The sequence below is a fragment of the Arvicanthis niloticus genome, chromosome 8 (assembly GCF_011762505.2).
Source record: "Arvicanthis niloticus isolate mArvNil1 chromosome 8, mArvNil1.pat.X, whole genome shotgun sequence".
Lineage (NCBI taxonomy): Eukaryota > Metazoa > Chordata > Mammalia > Rodentia > Muridae > Arvicanthis > Arvicanthis niloticus.
In genome coordinates, this window is record NC_047665.1 from 60,506,005 (window position 1) to 60,528,574 (window position 22,570).

The 22,570-nt window shown below is 40.5% G+C and overlaps 1 protein-coding gene across 1 annotated transcript in view; it reads right to left on the reverse strand.

Annotated features, from left to right (window-relative positions):
* The window catches only part of Usp6nl (USP6 N-terminal like), a 128,071-nt gene that overhangs the window by 80,310 nt on the left and 25,191 nt on the right, over positions 1–22,570 (reverse strand). The window lies entirely within an intron of this gene.

Consider the following 22,570-nt stretch of genomic DNA (forward strand, 5'->3'; position numbering starts at 1 on the left):
CTGCCAAAAGCCATACCCCTAAAGTCTGACCAACACGACTGTGAGCTGAACAAAAAATGGCATCAATGAACATGCCAGACTGCATGGAGAAAAGCCCATGAGGCCTCAAGCGTACACAAACAACCATAGGCAACTGAGGAAAGCTGGAAACAGAAGATGCTCCTCCCCAGGGAAGAGCACACCAGCTGGTTGTCCAGTGCCAAACAGTCAGCCCTAAAAACATACATACAGGTAGCATTAGATGGACTGAACAATCTCTAGTTGGGAAAATACAGGCATATTTATATACATGCAATAGCGATTAGGTCTACAGAGAGAAGCAAAGAGGGAGGTTATAGGGAGGACTTGGAGGAAAGAAAGGAAAGAGAAAAATAGTTTAAACAAATTATAATCTCAAATTTTTTTAACTTAAAAATAAAGTACAATCTTATTCCTTTCATTTCTTCCTTTCTCAATCCTACTCCCCAATATTAAAGGTATTTTTAAAGTTTCTTCTCCTTTCTACATTCCAAGCAGACATACAGCTATATCATAGTCACACCTGCATAACACATAAACACACTCATATGAAGGCATGTGAAGAATCACACTATCCGTATAGCTTTACGACTGTTCAATTTCTCAAAGCTGTGCACAGTTACTTCTCCGGGAATGTCCGTCTGCATTACTTTCCCTCACTGTGGGGCATGCTACAGAACATAAACATCTCTCCTAGGGGCAGCCTCTGTAGAATGGAGTGACTGACACAGGACTCGGGGAGGGGCTCAGTGCTGTATGCACAGAAGAAGACCTCTTTACAACGCTGAGCCACAGGCTAAAAGTCGGAATCCAGATGAAATAAATAAATACAAAAAAAAACAAAAAAAAAAAAAACAAACAAACAAAAAAAAAAAAAACAGAAGCTAGGGAGATGGCTCAGCAAGTGAGGGTGCTTGCCACACAAACCTGATGACTTGAGTTTGACCCCTAGAACCCATGTAAAAAGCCATATGCAGTGGCAAGCATCTGCTATCCCAGCACTCCTATAGAGAGATGAGAGAGATGGAGAACTGGCCAGAAACTCAAGGACCAGCCAGCTAGCCTGGAGTACCAGAGGGACTGCAGAACAAGAAGGGTCCTGCCTAAGCAAGGTGGAAGGAAGGAGCCAACTCCTAAACAAGGATCCTCTAATCTCCACACGCTCACTGTGGTGCATGCACACCTGCACTCGCACACAGACACACAGACACACACAATAAATAAGCTAAAATTTAAAAAAATTAAAGTTTACCAATTTGTTCTCTTACCCATAACACACAATGACAGCAAAGACCATTCCCGTCTTTAACTGTGGCCGGTGTCGGGTGACAGACACTTCGTCAGTGTGTGCCTGAATTGTCAAACACTGCAGATTCCTGTCTCAGAGTCACATCATCTTCTCTACTAATAAGAACCCATAGCCTTTTGACAAAAATCTTGCAAAATTTAAAAATTAAAATAAGAATAATAGGCCATTGTTTCTCGGCACCTTTGCACAGTGCAGTGGGTGGTTTAAGAAAAAGCACTTCCTTTCCTTAGACCAGTCTAGATGGTTTTGTTTGTTTGTGTTTCCGTTTTCTTCTGATGACTTTTAGACCTAAGCATGTAAACACAGCAGCTAGCCCACACCCTACTGTATCAGCCCTACTGAGTCCAATAACCTTTACAGTTTGAGCTATTCACTGAGACGTTAGGTTCCTTGCATCTACATGCAATTCCAACACTCCACACCATGCTCATACTCATGACACCAAGCATCTTCTCAGGCAGGGAAAGCCATGAACACTTTTCTCTAGGTCTCTACCCGATCAGCACTCGGTCTTCTCCGTCCACAGAGAACTCTTCAGTGCACAGGAATTGGCTACACTATGGTGTATAGCCTTTACTTCTTCAGTCAAACTCCAAACTTCCCATTTCCAAATTCCGGTTTCTTGTGGCTATCAGAACACATAAGAATGCCGTTGCCCACTAGGTGTGTTCACAGACACACCCAAACACTGAGAGAGAGAGAGAGAGGTCAGCAGCAGGAAGCAGGGACTGTCAGAACCACTACTCCAAAAGACTGCTTCACTGACATTTTGGATTATGCACATTTCAGAAAGATAAGGGCCTTCATTTAAAAATTTTCAAGAAACACTTAAACATTCTTAAGAAATACTTTACACTAATCTATGCCGTAGTTTTAAAACCCAGCATCTATAATCTGTTAATGTTTCCGGAAACTGCAGTGATGAAGCCAGCAGATGTTCAGGTAATCGTCATGAAAAGCTCTCCGTGACTAAGTAGCATAATGACCTTTATTAATCACTGCATCTGGTGTCTGCCAAGTGGGAGAGAAACAATACTCAAACAGCCCATTTTCAAAGGGTAGCAGTTACTGGAATGAAGATACTTCAGCACATTTAAATGGCATTAAATTATATTATGATAGTGGTGTAAACAAACATTTATTCATAGCACCAATTTAAATAAAATAACTCCCTGCAATCCAGATTACTCTCTGGAGAACGTTCATAATGTCTACTGGGTAGTCTGTTGCAGAAATAAAATAGTGCTAAGAATTGAACGCTCCCAGTACTTGGCCAACTGATGACATTTACCAATTACCTGTTACTTGTATGTGTATTCATCACTGATGGTAAACTATAGAGAAGTAAACACCAGGCAAGCTCAGGCAAGGATCACTGCATTCTCTTCAAATTTACTTTTATAAAGACATTATAAATATACATGCTATAAGGTAGTATGTGGACATATGTTCAAAAAGCTACACTAAATCATTTCCAACAGAGCTTGGTATCTCTGCTCCTCCATACCCTACCCACCCTGACAAAACCCTAGAGTACATACCCTAGAGTCAGTGTTTCAGTGTCTCTGAGGTTCAAGGGTCTTCATGTGGAAAACCACATATTCAGGGTGTGTTTGCAGTTTTATAGTAACCCACTCTTCCCCAACAGAATATAAGGTAGCACACACAATGTGTGCCTGTTCATATAAGCTATCTCATGGCAGCTATCAACACTGATATAAGCCAATATGCTGTATCATACACCCTAGGCAAACATCGGTCTACAAGTCTGTTTTATGTGCTTCTTTCCCACGTGGATTCAATAACCCACAACCAAAACTTGCTTGCTACATTAAGTGGCATTCATGTCTGATCCTAACTGTGTCCTGTGTTCCACTCATAGCTAAATGTCCAGAAGATAATTTAAAGAGGTGAAAAGCCAGGACCAAAATCCTGTATTCAAGTGTCATCTAGAAGGTGCTGACTGTGGTGACGTGCATGTCATGGTGTTGTAGGGAGGTGAATGGTAGTAATCAGAAATGATCTGGCCCCTGTCCACTGAAGCACACAGACAGAAGCAAAGATACGCTGCAGCACAGTTTGGAGATGTTATCACAGACGGTGCAATGGGTTCGAGTTTGTGTCAATTCAGAGAGTATTTGAACATATGCACCTTTGATATCAATAGAAATACTGGTTACCTTTAAAACCTAATGAATGGTTCTTCTATTCAACAAGCACACCCTGAACACTTACTATGTGCATAAGTAAAACGCACATTCTAAGTGAGTTTACACACTGTCTAAACAGAGGAACCATGAGCATTAAATATTTTCAAGCAGAGGCAGCGATGAGTTGAAATCCAAGTAACAGACAGAAAGCGGACTAACAAAGGCATGTTTTCTGTCCAGAAGTTGGGCACAGATAAGAATCCTTAAGTATGGACAAAAATAGTATTCTAAACTATGACAAATGTGAAAATAAAACACACTTAGCTTTTCTTTCATCTGAATGAAATACATTTGCTTCTTTAATAAACATTTTTTTTTTAACTGCATGCCAGGTGCTGCTCTAAGCACTTTACAAATATTGACTCACTTTCTCACAGTTAACAACCGTATAAGAACATCTGTCCCCTTTTCACCATGAAGAAGTTAGGGAATACCCAGAAACTGAGTAACCTGCCCAAGGGCACATAACCTTGAAGGTACTAAACTTGAAAGGCAAACCCAGACGGGCAGTTGAAAACAGCATCTATGTATGCACTGTCAGCTGACCACACCGTAGGTACTGACACACATGGTATGCAATGTAACTGAAAGATGGACATATTTCTGTCTTATTTAATTTTAATTATTCAAATAACCACATGTGGCTAGTGGCTGCCACATGGAGAATTCTCATGACTACCCAGCACTGCCTTACTGATCGTCTAGAGGGGGAAGTCTTCCCTCACACTCAATAAGCATCTAATCAATTCAACAGTAACCCTTTAAAAAGCAAAGAGTTCTAAGCTATGAGCGAATACTTACTGCCTGATTTCAATGCTGTCCTCTTCAGAGGCTCTCTACCATGGTCTACACAATGGCACATGAGCCCATCAGCTAATAAAAGGCTTGTTTACTCTGAGAAAATATTTTTCTGAGAAAAAGAAAAGATCATATGATATGAACTAAATCTATTTACTGAATATAGCCTTAATAAAACTTTTTATCAATTTGCCTAAAATTACACATAATTCTGACTTCAAATGTTCTATTTCTAAATTTAAAAACAAATTGCTTTGCCTTAAGAGTTTTCAAAATACAAGTGAACGGGGGGGGGGGTATCTTAGGGTTTCTATTGCTATAAAGAGACACCATGACCATAGTAACTCTTTTTTTTTTTTTTTTTTTTTTTTGGTTTTTCCAGACAGGGTTTCTCTGTGTAGTCCTGGCTGTCCTGGAACTCACTCTGTAGACCAGGCTGGCCTCGAACTCAGAAATCCACCTGCCTCTGCCTCCCAAGTGCTGGGATTAAAGGCGTGCGCCACCACTGCCCGGTGACCATAGTAACTCTTATAAAGGACAACATTTAATTGGGGCTGCCCTACAGGTTCAGAGGTTCAGCCCACTGTCATCATGGTGGGAGCATGGAGGCATCCAGGCAGACAGCACTGGAGAGGTAGCTAGAGGTCTACATCCTGATCAGCAGGCAGCAGTAGGAAGAGAGACACTGAGCCTGGCTTGGGTATTTGAATCGCCAAAGTACACCCCCAGTGACACATGTCCTCCAACACGACCTACTCCAACAAGGCCACACTTCCTAATGGCGCTCCATAACCATTCAAATATGAGTCCATGGTGCCATTCTTATTCAAACCACCATAGAGGCTGTCACAGAAATTTATCCAACCACTGACCAGGAGGCCCATCAACCACATAAGAGATTGGCACAACAGACACAACAGTGGAGCAATAGTAACAAACTCAACAAAACTCTAGCAGCAGGTCAGATGTCATCCTTACAGGGTACCAGCCTGACCCCAGCCAGTCTTTAGAGTATCATGTCCCACTCGACGCTCACACTCTTGGAGCCCCAGCGTCACCCCTACTGCTCAGAACCTGATGCATACAATTCCAGGACTGATGCCCCATCTGTCTGTCCAGAGTTTGTGTTCTTCAACAACCCTATGTTGTCTTTCCTGTTTCATAATCACTCACATAAGTGTGCATCACTCAGCAGTAAAGTGTTACAATTCCCAAACTGGTTCATATTTACACAAGTACCTAACTTTCTGAGACTACAGAGAAGTGTTTATTCACTGCATATACATGTGTGTGTATGTAGAAAGTAAGCAGAGTCAAGTGAGCACTAGGAACTGTTAGTGTTGCCTACAGAGGCATTGCAAAAACAAAAACCTGTTTTCGGAAACAAAGTAGAGTCAGAGGTGTATAAGCTCTGTATTCTAGGGCTGTATGAGACCTTAGAAAACAGACATTCACAGACTTGCATGAAGTCACGTGATGGCAAAACAAGATCACAGATCATCAATATCCCCACCACATCGCAATGATCCTACTTGATCCTCATTAAAAATGTTGGTATCAGCACAAAGCAAAGTTGTATAGTTAAAAGGCTTTATTTATTTACATGACTCTTTTACTTCTTGTCTTAATCTTTATTATTTTGGATACCACATCACTTGGAATTCTTTGATGATAAGTGTAGGGTTGATCCATGTGCCTTAGTGTCACTGGTCCCAGAAGCCCAGGCTCTGTCTCTACCTCCCCCACTGTACTGCTTCCACCTTCATGTTTACATCATGGCTGCTGCAACTGGAGCAATAGCACTCACATTCCAGGGCAAAGAAGGCTATCACTTAGCAGTACAAAACATTTCAAAGGCAAACTCTCCCACACAGCTAGAAGGAATTGGATTATAAAAGCTAGGAATGTCATCAGATAGCATCTGAGACTTACAGAAAAACTTCCCCCACCTCTTTAATATACCTACCAAGTATTTTAAACTTGCCTTGATTTATCCATTTCTTTGTTCTGAAAAACTATAAAACTTCATGACACATGACACTGCTTCCACACTAGGACATGGAATGTGGGTTAAGTCTGTGTTCCTCCATGATTATTCAAATGGCTTCAGAATAAACTATCTTATTCCCTTTAAGGTAAAAGCTGTGGATTTTCTGCATCAACCAAAGTTTTCATCAAAAGAACTGATGTTTGCAGAGATAAACATATTTATCCTGTGTCCTACTTTGCTTTCTGTTGCTATAATAAAACACAAACCAAATCCAACTTGGGGGAGGAAAGGGATTATTTGGCTTAAGAGGTCCAACATTAGGAGAAGCCAAAGCAGGAACTCAAGGCAGGAACTCAAGGCAGGAACAGAAGCAGAGGTCATGAAAGAATGTTACTCACTACCTTGCTTCCCTATAAAATGTCTTTAAGTTTTTATGTTAAAATTTTACAAACATGTTCTTTGGAAAGAAATGAGTCTGAATCACTCAGATTCAGTCACATTTAGCATATCTCTGACAAGCTAGAGAAAGAGAGGGCAGGCCGGACTTCCAGGCAGGGATGGGAATTCTGGGACCAACTCTGAAGGAGAGGTAACTAACTAGCCACATGGCACACCTTAGATTAAGTAAACAGGTTAACTAAGTTATATGAGCTAGTTAGGAAATAGCATATGCTAAGGCCTGACCTATAATAAATAAATACATCTCTGAGCCATAATTCAGGAGCTGGCAGGTCAGAGATGGTCGAGCGATAACAAACTCCTTTTTCTATCTTATTTGCTAATGTTAATGTGATCATAGTATTTAAAAATACTACATTTGCTCTATATCACCACATTCTCATTACATTAAAAAAGTGTCATTTTAAACTTTTTAAAATATTTATTTTAATTGTGTGTGTGTGTGTGTGTGTGTGTGTGTGTGTGTTCCTCCACTGTATTTTAAATTCTTATTGCCAGTGTCTTTTGGTTATCTATATCAGCAGTTGTTGACCTTGGGTCAGACCCCTTTGGGGGTCAAATGTCCCTTTCTCAGAGGTCGCATGTCAGATATCCTGCATATCAGACATTTACATTACAATTCATAGCAGTAGCAAAATTACAGTTCTTGAGTAGCAACATCAATAATTCTAAGGTTGGAGGTCACCACAACATGAGGAACTGTATTAAAGGGTCACAGAACTAGGAAGGGTGAGAGCCCCTGATCTGCGTGCATGATGCTTCCTTCTTAAGAGCACTGAATTGTGTTTAAATGGTGAGCTAGAGAGCTGCCTACGTGGCAAGAGAGCCTTCTGCTCTTATAGGGGACCCAAGTTCAGATCCCGGCACCCACGTCTGGCAGCTCGCAGCTGCCTTAGCTCCAGTTGTAGGTGGGCCGATGCCCCTCTTACCTCCAAGAGCACCTGCACTTACTCATGTGCACATAGCCACGCAGACACACACGCGCGCGCACGCTCGCGCGCGCGCGCGCGCACACACACACACTTTAAAAATAACCAACATGAGTCTTCTCAAACAACCATTTCCTTTAAAATGAGACAATACAACAGCATTTTGCAAAGGAATAAAAGTAATAAATATTAATGATGCAATTAACACATTAGAAAAGTTCTAAAAAAGCTTCTCAGAAGAAAATTTCTTTATAAACTTTCTTTCCCAGGTAGAGAAAAGTCTACCTGAACCAAATCATTGTCTGAAAACAAAGACCACAGTGTTACGTTAATATGACATATCTCTTGGCAGTATTCTTTTTATATTCAGAATGGTATTTCCTGGTACTTAGGAGATACACAGACATACTTTCAAAGACAAGAAAAACAGTACTAGGGTTAGAGAACTGGCTCAGTGGCTAAAAACATATATTCTTGCAAAGGGGGGCCGGCTTCCAGCGCCACATGGAGGCTCCAGACACCAGAAAAAACACCTACAGACACAAAATAATAAAATAAATCTTTAAAAATGTAAAAAGAAAAAGGGAGAAGAGGGGGAGGAAGAGGGAAGAGGAAGAAGAAGAGGAGGAAGAAGGAGGAGGAGGAAGAAGGAGGAGGAGGAAGAGGAAGAGGAGGAAGGAGGAAGAGGAGGAGGAAGGAGGAGGAGGAAGAGGAGGAGGAGGAGGAGGAGGAGGAAGGAGGAGGAAGAAGAGGAGGAGGAGGAGGAAAAGGAGGAGGAAGAGGAGGAGGAGGAGGAGGAAGAGGAGGAGGAGGAGGAGGAGGAGAAGGAGAAGGAGAAGGAGAAGGAGAAGGAGAAGGAGAAGGAGAAGGAGAAGGAGAAGGAGAAGGAGAAGGAGAAGGAGAAGGAGGAGAGATGACGACCAGTATTACCCTCTGCCCTAGGTACATCCCAAGTAACTGCAATTAAAAACATAAAAACTAGGAGAAACATTCCAACCAAAAGTTCTGACTGTAAAGGTCAAATTATAAATCTGATATTTTCAAACAGATTGAGAGTACATTAATTATATTCTCCTGAAATAGTAAACATAGTAAGAATTTTTTAGTGCTTTATTATTAAAATACTACCACTTAGAGAGGAACATGGTCTACTTCAGAAAGAAAAGAGAAAAGAGGGCTGGAGAGATGGGTCAGCTGTTAAAGGCTAAGCTCACAACCAAAAATATAAGAAAAGAGAAAAGAAAGCAGGAAACAGGAAGTAAATAATTACAAAGGAGCCTAAATAACACAACTGCATTCCAAAGGAAACGATGACTGTCCCTCTGCTTTCTGACAGGCAATTCTGTTTGATCATGTAAATAGCATGTTCTACGGTAAGAAAAGTGGTAAGACAATTTCCATGGGTCATGTTTTTTAGCTCTACTGTTCTGCATATGATAGGACTGCCTATCACAGTATCACTTTACAGCGTTGTTTCAAATCCGTTCACTTGGGATATTTGGAATCTCATCATCTTGATTTTCAAATGCTAAATATGCCATGTTAAAATGTTTTTAAAGTCTGCAGTTAGCATCATCTGAGATATACTTTCACTAGCCAACTCTATAAAAATAGAATGCTCTAATGCGGAACAAAGACTCATGTGAGTTGACTAGCACATACACGTTACCCACAGACTAAATGAGTGAAAGAGCCCGTCGTCACTGATGGCCTGCAGATGCTGAAAGCCCATCCCTGGTTATCACTTTAGAGGTTTACTACTCCAAACATTCAAAAAGCAAAAATAGGCAAGTACTTCTTCTAAGCATAGGTGATTCACTCATTTTAAGACAGGTACGCAGGCATGCAATTTAAAGTAGTTTACTATATATATTCCAATATATCTCAGGCATATGTTCTAAGTACATGACTCATTTACATATAATCAGTGATGAAGCATATAATCTTAAACAGAAAAAAGTGACTGTTGACTAAGAAAGACAAACTTACCATGCATTGGTCAAGTTCTTAATTTATTCCTATTATTTTATCAGCTATTCACAGAAATAAGAACCACCTGCTTCTGCTCTATTACAAGCAGACTTCTAGCTTGCCCCTTCTAATTCTGCTGCGATTATATTTTAAGATTAAGAGGATTACAGTAATGATTTGTCTACCACCAAAATCCCTAGTGCAAGAAGAGGATCTCTGCGACGTGAAAACACTGTCACAGCAGAGTGTAATAACTTCCTCTTGGCCTCTGTACCTATTAATAAAATAATATGCTTCTAATTTTGTGCTTCTTAGAACGGGATACTGAGCATGCTAACAATCATGCCATGCCATACTACCTGGTCCTTTCCAGACTCGGTAATAATGCAGGAAGGTAAAAGCACACATGAAATCGGACTGTTTATAGCTGTTCTTCAGCTCCATCCTTATCAAAGCCTCTAAGTGCCTCAGAGTGCAGTGCTCCAGCTGCTCACTCTGCGGACGGACGCTCCTACCTTCCTTTGCTGTGGCTGCCTTCTGTCTTGACGGTGTCACCAGCTCCTTTACAAGCTGCAAGACTTGAATCATTGCCAGTTAACAAGCCAAAGGCTCCAGCTGCTTCCAGTAGAGATCCAACAGGTTTCATCATCAGGAGCTTAATGCGTTTCTGCTGTCTGAAGGCTCAAGCATGAGCACAGTTCAAGTTCAGAGCAAAGGAAGCTTTGCCTAGCTACGACGAAGCTCGGGAGCAGTTAGCAGAAAAAAATAATGCAAGAGCCACCGGCTCCTCTTCCTGAGCATCTCAGCGTATGTGAGAACACCATCCTCAAAGTCCAAACTGTATTACCGCGCAAAGTGCACACACCAAACACTTACATACCAAACTGAGTAATCTGTAAATCACTAAGCACAGCAAAAACACACTCTCTTGCAAAAGCCAGGACAAGAAAAACCAAGTCTATGTTATGAATTCTCAAACCATATCACAGATGCTATGTGCAAATTTTTAAGTAAAACCAAAATACCTTGTACCGTCAAAGCTTTAATACTTTCTTCCAATTTCTCAAAAACCTTATATTTGAATCAGAAAATGTAGATAAAAATAAAAATCTATCTTGCTAACTCCAACCTCCCAGATTTGCATAAAAGATACAGAGCCTCAAAAATATCCTATAATTCCTCTCCCCTCCCTCCTCTCTCTCTTCTTCCCTTTCCCTTCCCTCCTCCTAACACCTCTGAATTCTCACTACACGAATATAAGTCTAAGCTCACATACACACAGAAACTCCCCCAAGGAGTCTACAAATTCATTGGTCTCAACCACAGAGACATGGACCAGAGAATTCAAACAAGCAAAATCATTGCTTCTGCCATGGAACGGCGTCAACAGCAAAACTGCAGCAACACTCAATGAATATTTAATACCTGTGTTTCACATTCTGTTTATCACACAGCCCCTCTCAAAGGGAACCTCCAGTAACTAAGGAGAAGGCAGGGAGGCATCCGGGTTAACACTGCTAAATGCTGTATTTATTAAAGTCAGTCCACACCAGCGATCCGTTCCCTCTTGCTGCATCACCAACTTACACAGTTCTCTCTCCTTCCTATGTATCATGTTGATGTTTTTAACATCCTAAAATAATGGATCCCAGTGAGAATCAAGAGCAGTTCCTCTGCCTTCAGATAGACAGTTGATGACTTACTTGCTTTCCCATTCTTCAACTGAGGTACATAATGAATCCACAAGGTTAAATAAATAAATAAATAAATAAAATCTGCTTTCTCTGCCACTATGGCTCCTCAGTAAAACTGTATAGCTTTGGGATTCAGAGCAAAGCCTTCAGCTCTTCTGCGAAAGAGCCTCAGCATGTGCATATACATCCACTCACGACACAGCCACCATCTGGTGTGAACTCTGAGAAAACAGCACTACAAACCTATGGAGGCAGGAAATGGTTGTAAAGAAAAGAAAGCACAAGGCAACCACCTCAACTGCTTTCTAGCTTTACTGCACTCATTTGGATTGGCGCATTAAAGTCCTGGGGTTGCAGATAGATCTCAAGGGTAAACTGCTCCAAGCACAAGGCCCTAAGTTGGGTCCCCAGCTAGAAGGTCAGTAGGAAGTGGGCGTGAGTTGGAGGCTAAACCATTCAGAAAGGTCAAAGCACCTAAAACTAAATGTGGCCTTTTAAGTAAATCCCTTCAAAGACTGAATAGAAACAAACAAGTCAAACTCTACTCCTTCTACCCATCACTTCATTTCTTAGGGCAGTTTTGAACAGGAAATAGGCATTAAATACATAGCATCTTTCTTCTGGAAAAGAAGGTGAACAGTAACCAATTTTCCCTTTCTCCCTCTTGGAGATCAAACCAAGGCCAAGAAATTATTAAGCAGATACTTTACCCCTGAGTCGCATGCCCAGCCCTGAAAAGTTTGCTCACTTCCAATATTCTTCCTCCCACAGCACTGAAGGGATATATGGCACAGTATCCTCTCAATAAACATGTTTGATGAAAAGAATACAGAATTCATTTTTCCATAAATATCAGTTGCATTATCCCACCCCACTGGCTTAGTTTTGATTTGAAATGAAAATCATCACCACAACATCCTACCAAGAGCATTTGAAAAACTCTCCTTCAAATGATCCTAACATTCGGTAAATAAAGACTAAGGCCTCTGTTCTAGAAAAATGTCATAGGAAATGCTAACTCTACAAGGATAAGTAAGCATAGAAGGTACAATAATTATACAAGGATTCCAACACACACGTGTGCACACACACATGGAGTGGGGGGGGGGGGAATCAAAACGGTACCACTACTTTTCCCTCTAAATAAGTGTTTCTCAATCTGTTGGTCTCAACCCTCAAAGGACTCTTTTATAGAAGTCGCCCAAGACCACCAGGAAACACAGATATTTACACCATGATTCTTAACCTAGTAAAATCACAGTTATGAAGTAACAACAAAAATAATTTTATGGTTGGGAGTCACCAGAACATAAGTGTAGTGGTTGAAGGGAAATGGCCCCTGGAGGCTCTTAGGGAGTAGCACTATTCAGAGATGGGGTAGGTATGGTTTTGTTGGAGGAAGTCGGAGGAAGGCTTTAAGGAGGAAGCTTAAGACAGGCCTAGTGGCTCAGTCTCTTCCTTCTGCCTGCAGACTCAGATGTAGAATTCTCAGCTACCTCTCAGAGTACCAACCATGCCTGCCCACATGCCACCAGGCTTCCCACCATGATGATAATGGACTAAACCTCTGAATGGTAGGCCAGCCCCAATTAACTTCTTTCCTTTATAAGATCTGCCGTGCTCATAGTGTCTCTTCACAGCAACAGAACCTACACTAAGACAATGACAAGCTGTATTAAAGGGTCTCCCCATTAGAAAGGCTGAGAACCACTGCTGTAAACAGCAGCATGACAGAGAAATGTTTACATTCTTCTTCTTGCTCTATTTTTACAGTAAATATAATCTATTGTTTCACTATTATTTCTTCTATAAGAAGGAAACACTTTGTGTTTACAAAGTTCATCATCTTATTAAGAACTATACCTGCAGTGCTACCCAGCACTAGGCATGCATGCTCAACCCTCACCTCCCAGGGAAGATGTGCCCACTGCTGCCTCACATCGGGGGCACTATGGTCCCAGAGCACCTAACTGCATGACTGACTGATTGACTGATGTATGTGTTTATGTATGTATCTATTTAGGACATGAGGCCTGCTCTACCACAATGAACTTCATGCCTGGTACCGTAACCCTGGTCAAAAGCTCATGGCTGAGAGACCACAGACCCCTGGATAAAACTTGCTGTTGTTATTTTGCTGTGGTCAAGCTGTCAAATCACCTCCTAAATACTTGTTTCTATCCCTGGATGTAGGCTCCATTGAACTTTGGTCAGAGGAGCTTCTTTCTGTAGTTGCTGGCTGTCAGTGGAGAGACACAGAGCTGGTAAGGTGCTGAGGAGAGAGTGAGTGCTCAGCCCTGATAGGCTCCCCCACCACGGTGGGCCTGTCACAGAAGGGGAAGCTCAAAGAATCTAAAAGAGGGAGGCCAGGGAGGGGTACTATAAAGTGCTATCTTCCTGGCCTGGTATGGCTATCACACTCAGGAGCTCCCAGCAGCTATGGTTCATCTGCACAGGCCTGTACAACAACAAGCCTACCAAAATCCTAGCAAGATGTGTAGATGGTCTCTGAGCATCATGCCTTACTGAAAAGCTAATGGCAGCTGGTAGCTGCTGTAGGCCCTAGAGAGAGCATTCATTTTGGAAGATGTGGCCAAAAATCCCATTTCCATGGATGACCTCACACCCATGCACATAAGGGAAGCGTCAACTGGGGGAGACATGACAGGAGCTGAGGGGAGGAAATAGGTGGTAGTTAACAATTACAATAATTGTCTCTACATGTTAAAAATCTACTGGAGCTTAGAAGACAGAAAACATATCATAGCTGCCTTGCAATAGGCCACCTGCAGAAGTTGTGAGCTGCTGGTTTCTGCAACAGAGAAACAATTCCCTGTTACCCAGGAGTTCGGATCTGCTTCCTACATTAGCACTTGCATTACCATCCCCCAAACCAGGAACTTTCAGGTAACCCCCAAAGTGTTGACTCCTTCTTCTCACCATCACTTCCAAATCCCAGGAAGGAGACAACAGGAAGAGAGAGATACCATGACTGGAAACAAGAGCACCATCTCCTCTGCCCAGTCACACAGCCTGACACCATCCATCCCCTTTGTTCATCTCCTCTGCCCAGTCACACAGCCTGACTCCATCCATCTACTTTGTTCAGATGGAACTACTGAGCAAAGACATTTCAGGTGAAAGGGTCGATATCAGATCAATATTAACAGTGAATGATAGAAAAAACAGCTAGACAACGGAAAGAAATCGTTTCCTAACGCTTCTCACTCATCAGAAGAAAAACAAAACAAAAGACCAACACTAGATCATTAATCACTCCTCTCATTCATTCATTAAAACAGAATCATAAATTTCCACTGGGCATCTTGTTTGACCTTAAGTATAAAAAAGTACAAAAAAATCAGTGTACTACTAAAGAGAACTAAGAGAATAGTTCTGTATGCACAGCAAATAATGCTGTCAATAATTCAAACCAACAACACAGATTCTTAAGGAATTATAAACTAACATCATAGGTCTTTCTACTCTTCCTTTTGTCACTATGTACCTTTCAGAGATTTTTCTTATTATAAAAATAACACCAAGTTCCAGTGCAGAAAAATCAGAATAAAAAAAGAGCCAAAGTCAAGAAACAACTTCCCATGTGTGCCATATGGAAATAAGCATTATCTTAACAACCCTCTGACCTATCCGGGTACTTGATGCTATTGATTTAAACGTGCACGTGTTGCACACGATTCGTCTGCACAAACGTGCTCGTGTTGCACACGGTTCGTCTGCACACTTCATCACATCATCTCTACGCAGTGATTGCGGCCCAGGGCCCTGACCTGTCCTCTGCATACAAACTCTCCACTTCTTAGGAACAATGACCCAGCACCCATTATTCTTGGCAACAGTTCAAATGGCTGTTTCTTTAACCCATTTTCAAGATACCATTTTTACTTTCCTGGAAAAGCTCTTTAGAATTAAGCTAGTGTCACTTTTCTCCCAAGGAAAAAAATGCAAGAGGCCACATTTCTTGTGACAAAAAACAATCTGTAGATATTCAAGATGACGAATGGATCACAAAGGGGAAAAGAATACTGAAAATCAAATTATAAACTCATCTCTAAGTAATAACTTATGTTGGGTCAGCAAATTAGTTTGCAGACTTTGCCTCTTTATCATCCCACCGAATCTTTAGAGGAAAAACATGTCATTCTGCCCTAGAATTTCAAAAATCAATCTCTATAAACTTGGCATATGAACTACAACATGGTAATTATAAAATAAATAAATAAATAAAACTTGTGGACCACATCTTTTTCTGTGCCTAAAATCTGTAACACTACATGTTCTAGTAGTGTTCTAATTTACTTGAAAATGAACATTAGGCCTATAGTGAACCTACTGCAGAGTCCATCAAATAAACATCACTGTTTTCTTCTTGTTGCTGCTGCTGTTTGGGTTTTGTTTGTTTGTTTGTTTGTTTTTTTGGTTGATTACCACAAAAATATATTTCTTTCAAAAAGCATTTAGGTTTGTGTTTACAGCCCTAGAATAAATAACATGACATCACAGATTAGATCAAAGGTTCACATACACACATACATACAGCATGTTAGTGTAACCACTGCTTCCATAAACACCATGAAAGTGTATGTATACACTTTCAGACATCTCTGTCATCCCCTAGTATGAAATCTGTAGTCTCCCTAGCACATTAATAAGACAGAGTGTGGAGAGATGCACGGTGTCCTGGAGAGACACCATACTAGGCAGAGCCAGCTATGTTCTGCAGTCTTCCTTCCTTCCTGAAGCTCAACCAATCAACTCTCCCTTTTCTGTATTGTATACATTACCTCTCCTCTGACCACAAAAAAAGGCCATGTTCAAAACATAACATGAAATCTCTACAAATACATAGACACATTCCACAATCAATCTTAAAAGTGCAAAAGGTAACATCCAAGGTTTAAAATCCATGATTTCTCAATAATCACTTCAGAAGATTTTTTTTCAGAAGGCAAAAGACAACATACTGAAAACTTTTGGTACAGTCTAGCCTAATGAATTAATTTTAGCAGAAAGAGTACAGGTAAGTTCACCAGAGAGTCCTTCTATAAAAAAGGTTTTTAGTCGGGCAGTGGTGGCGCACAACTTTAATCCCAGCACTTGAGAGGCAGAGGCAGGCAGATTTCTGAGTTCGAGGCCAGCCTGGTCTACAGAGTGAGTTCCAGGACAGCCAGGGCTACACAGAGAAACCCTGTCTCGGAAAAAAAAAAAAAAAAAAAAAAAAAAAAAAAAAAAAGTTTTTTATCTCCTGTAATTGACCAGAAAACAGAAAAATGCTTCAATAAGCCAGGACTCATCAATACCTTTAAAGATAATTAATAATTATACAGTTAATTACGGAAACAATTATAGAGTTATAACTTTAAGTATCTTCCCTCTCAAAGAATATTTACTTTAGTATGAGTATCATAGTATTTTTAATGGTGCAGAATTAAGTTGAAAAAGATAAAATAGATTACTTTTGATGAGAATTTTTTTTTTTTATGAAGACCAGGAACTGGAGAGGTGTTCAGAGGTAAGGACACTTGCTACTTTCTCAGTCAGGTAGCGCTGCAGGCTCAAAGGCTTGACTTTCCAGGGAGTGGCACTATTTGAAAGGATTGGGAGGGAGTGGCCTTGTTGGAGGAGGTGTGTCACTGGAGCCATTCCAAACTCAGAATCTCTCTCTTCCTGCTGGATTCAGATATAGAACCATTTATTCTCTAGGGCCATGCCTGCCTGTGTGCCGCCATGCCCCCTGCTATAATAACAAGGTAAGCTAGCCCCAGTTAAATGTTTTCCTTTATAAGAGTTGCTGTGGTCATGGTGTCTGTTCAGAACAACAGAAAAGTAACTAAGTCGCTCTTTTTCAGAGGACCAGAGTTTAGTTTACAATACCTATATTGGGCAGCTCATACTGTCTATAACTCTAAATCCAGAGGGGTTCCAGAGGCTATGACACCCTCGACGTTTCCATGAGGAGCCGTACACATGAGCATGCACACGTACACATGCGTGCGTGCGCGTAGTTATAAAATACATCTTAAATAGAAAACTAAAAGTAAGAAGTTTAAGTGGACTGAGAATGGTGGTGCACACGGATCCCAGTAGGCAGAAGGCGGAGGCAGGAAGATCTCAACAGCTTAGATGTCAGGCTGACCTCACAGTAAGCTGCAGGCTGCCCAGTTATAAAGCAAGACTCTCTAAGAACAACCAAAAAAATGCAAAGTGAGATACAGGTAGGGCATCTCCTCACAGGGAATTTGCAAACCTTCTCTTCTAATGCACCTACTTCTGCAGAACCAAACTCCCGATATTTCCTAACCTATACAGTCTCTAGATAGCAGTTCTTCACACTGCTCTCTCTTCCTGCTTTCCTGATGTCTGGAGCTGAGTAAGTCCCCACACGGCCCTGCTGGCCTCCTTGAGCACAGGCCCTTGCTCCCACAGATGCTCGCTTCCTTCTTTCTATTCACAATCCCAAACTTCTAGTGTCATATCTGTCTTCCTTCTTTTTACTAACAATCCCAAACTCTTCGTGTAATATCCGTCTTCCCTCCTGGTTCTGTGCTCTAAAAGACAAGTTCGTTTCTTATTCTCAGCTCTGTTCTGAAGATCGACACAGCAACAGTATAATGGAGAGCTTCATGAGACACACTAAAATAAACAGTCTTAAAGTTATTTCTCTTCATTAAAACTTATGTTAAAAACTCAAACATCAAGATTCAAAATACTTTTGGAAACTGTTACAGTATAATGTGCCTCAATGTTATCACATTTACACACTTGAATTGCTTATTTTTATAATACCCAAATGAATTTTCTAGGTTTTGCTCTACTTTGTATTACGTTATTAAACTTTAACTAGTTGTTCCTATGCATAACTAAGTACCTGATACTTTCTATTAAAATAACTTTCTGAATCTAAGGACTCAGGGACTTCTTGCTTACTTACTCTATTTGCAGCTTAGGAAAATTCAAAGGGATAAAGAGATACTAGGTTATGAGAAAAGCTAATCTTTAGTGATGTAATCTCACTTTATAGATAAATCTCTGCAACTGTTTTATACAACTGAGATTGTGGTCAACATTATTCAAAATAGCAATTCTGCTAAAAGGAATCTAGTAAAAAGCCAAATACTGTCTCTTTACAAGGTCACCTCATGTTCTAGAAAGATTTCGCTACATTTTTCTTATCTTTGTAATAAATGCAAAATAGACACTTAGTAAAGCAGAATACATTATTTCCTTATGCAAGAAATCTGAATGCTGCTTAATCAGTTAAAGAAGAAATGATAAATGTTACTTCTGAAGAACTCAGTAAGAAGGAAATCCAGAGACCACCGCAGTTCCTTCCTCTGCTTCCTGACACAGAGCCCTGAGATACAGAAATCCTTTTAGAGACCTAATCCAGAGATATCTCAGAAAGACAGCATAAAGCTATCGCAAAGGATAACACACAGGATCGCTACTGTAGGTCTACACAGAAACTTCATCCACACACACAGCATGAGCTCCATTCCATCCTTCTATCATCTGAAGCACGACTATTCTTAAAGACATCATGGCTCCAAGTGTCCCATAATTTGATACTTTCTCTTAGAATACAATTAGAGCATAACTATACCAATTTGTGTCAGTAAGATACAAGATAGACTAACCTGTTTTTCTTAATGGCAGGCCTACAAAAACTGGTAAATAATTTAGCTTTGGAGAAATAATGTGTGAATGGTTTGCAATTTTAACCAATAAACGTAATTTTAAAAGCTGGAAAAGCTACTGCTACTTTAATAATTGGTTTATGCTAAAACTCTAAGTGACTTTCAATCAAAGGAAACCGGAGTTCCACCAAAATGTTTTAATTATATATAAATGTCTTTCATATAGAAGTATATAAGGAGAGAAGAAAAGAGGACAGGAGAGGGGCAGACAGAGGGAGGAAGGAATATAAACAGCTGGCAAATCTGAGTCAGAAGTCTATAAAAAATTGGGGTACTATTTTTACAATTTTTTTTTAAGTTTGGTAAAAGTATCAAAAGTAGAAACAAAAACTTAAGCTAGCTACCTCCTAAAATTTAAAAATGTAAAAGATCATAGCTGAAGATACAGTATAAAACTGCATTTGGCTCTATTCACTCCACTACAGTATCATATTAAGAGTTACTCACTTTCCTCTAACAAGAAGATAAATGAGCTAAAAACCAAACAGTCTGCATTGAGCGGCCAGGGTCTAGTGACGCTGAGAAGCAGGATGGCTGTCACTCCTCACAACTCCCACCTTGCTTTACTACTGTCAGTTTGGACAGGAGACAGGGTGCTCAACAGGGGCTGATGCACACCCTCCCCGCCCACAAAATCCCAGGAGAGCTCCATGTTAACTGGCATCTAGAGTCCCCACACACACGGCTACAACACATTTCAACTCTCACACTAAGAATCACTGTGGCAGCATGAAGAGGTGGGCTCAGTGATGGGACAGATACACCAGCTTTAAAGTACAACTCAACCGAGATTTTCTTTTAACTTTCAGCCTACTTCTGAGGCATGCAGCTTTCCTACTTCTAGGAAGACTAATGTTCTAGACAAAACTGTTTATTAGCCAATGTTTACAGGAGTATGTATTACAACTAATTCTTCCATGATCGAGACTAGCAGAACCCCTAAGCTGTCACTGAGGGAACTCAACGATCTACTGGATTTATAACATTATCCTCTAGAACACACATCAAAGCAGACTGTTCCCACTCCACCAGAAAACCATCAAAACCCTATACCAAATCTCAGCCTCATTTTTTTCTTTGGCTAAATCAGAGATATTTCCTATGCAAAAGTAACCAATTTAAAAAAGAAAGAAAAGGGAAAGGGAAAGAAAAGAAATAAACCAACATCATCCAGTCACCTAGGCCAAAGGGCAGGATCAAACACATCAACATACAACACATACTCCTGATTGACCCAGTCAAGAGAATAGAACTGACATCCAAACAACTTATAAAACAGCATTAATTTCAAAGTAAAACTTTCCTGATGAAAGTAAGATACAGTAGAAACTAAAATTTAAAAATAGAGAAAACGGGGTTTCACCATGAAGCTTTGAAAGGGAAAATTATTAAGTATAACTTAATTGCTTTTATTTTGTGCTTTTTTGTTTTAAACATACACATCAAAATAATCGGTAAATATTGTTACTGGCATGTACGGGAAAACTTTCCTTGCTATAATATCTATTAACAACCCAAGACACCCAATTTCTTATTTCATCTTTGGTTTTTTTATATGATAAAATAAACAAACTGAGTAACTACAAACTATGCAAATATAAAAAAGACTAACCATTTAAGTGCTAAAATTAAAGTCTTTTTATTAGCTGTAATCAAGTTGACAATCCACAATGAAATTCACAACTGTCATAATATCATCATAAGTATTCAGCTCAGAGTTTCCTAAAATACATGCCAGCAAGAATGAAAACGGAGTAACACAGTATGTGTTTCAAGTCCTGAGAGTCGGTGCATCCCAACTACTATCTGAGGACAGCCAGGACAGGTGGGTAGAACCACCCCTTCCTCACAACACATGACGGCCAGGCCAGCAGTGTCAAGGTAGGTTGTCTCCAACCTACATCTATTTATTCCATGTGCTGTGCAAAAATTACTATGTTCTTCAATGTGTTTCATGACATAGAAAGAGCTGGGAAACCTGATGGGTAAATCTATTCACATATCTAAGTATCCAATCTTTCCTCTATTCACATATCTAAGTATCCAATCTTTCCTCTGATACCTAATAATAATCAGTAATAATCGATAACCATGATTCTCATCACGTCTATCTAGATCTTGATACCTTTTAATTTTAGTACTTTTAATGCAGTTCCTTTTAACCTCAACTACATTTCCATGTGGGATTTTTTTTTTCAAAACAAGAATTTCTGTTACATCCAATTCCCACTTCCTGTGTTAAGGACTCCCTAGAAACCCGCTGTAACACTCTCTGGGCTACCTGTATTATGGGGGTCTGTTCAAGGACGACTTCTTTTCTATATAATATCATCAAACTGTCAAGAAAACAAAATGTAGCCTAGTCTGATTTAAAAAAAAGAAAAAAAGAAAAAAGCTTTTAAAGAACGAAGGTCTAAGCACATGTTAGCAAAAGCAAATACTGTCCAAGTAACCAATTTTTTAAATTTACAGTAAAAGCATGTGGTTTTCTGAGTAATTTCTCCACAATAAAATCTTAAGTCATGCCCATAACGGAAATCTTTAACACCATAAGCTGTGCCATGAAGGGCCAGGGGCCAGAGTCCCTCTGCTCCCGAGTTGTCTTTCACCATGCCCCTCCCAGCTCTCTGCTGTTCAGCTACTCCTGTGTGGAGTCAACCACCTTTCTCACATTGCTCCATCTACCAGGAGTCTCCACTCCACCCTCTACAGACTTCACAGAACAACACCTCAAATTTCATCTAAAACATAATAATACACAGAAGATCATCCACAGACTAAGACATGCATATCTGAATATTTATTAAATGCCTAAATGCCAAAAAACCGTGTTTGCCCTCAAGGAGCACATGACCTGACAGTTCTGAATACATGACAAGCGCAGCAGGCTTGCCTGCCGAGGGCAGAGGAACAGGAATGGCTAAGACCAAGGCTGACTTTTACAATAACCTCAGATGTGATACATGGAGTGTGGCTTCATCCTAACAGTGAAAGCCCACGACGTCTTCATCTTTGAGGCTCCGCTTCTCAGAAGACAAACACAGAAACCCGTAGTTCACCAAATGCACTAAGACAAAGCACTAAGGTGACGCAGCTGTGCCAGAGTATGTTAACACATCTGAATGGATCAAAAGTCACGTGACACACGGGCAGGAAAGGTGGCAGGAAGCCCTGTCTTGGGGTGGCTGTAAATACAGGCAGAGTCAGCATGCAGGCTCTTCACTCCAGCCTGGAGCGGTGGTGCTCTTCCTCACTATTCAACACTGAAAAGCTTCTGCCAACTGTGTTAAAGTCACAGCAGAGACAAGATGCTGACCTAAGGCCAGCTGACTTGAGACTGACTCCGTGATGTCTCTAGTGTCACTGTGGGGTTGGGGCTCTGATCCACTAACACAGACCCAATTCTGATCTGTGAGTTCTAAAGCCAGGCAGAGACAATGACATATCTGCTAGACAGCAGGGATATCAAAGGAA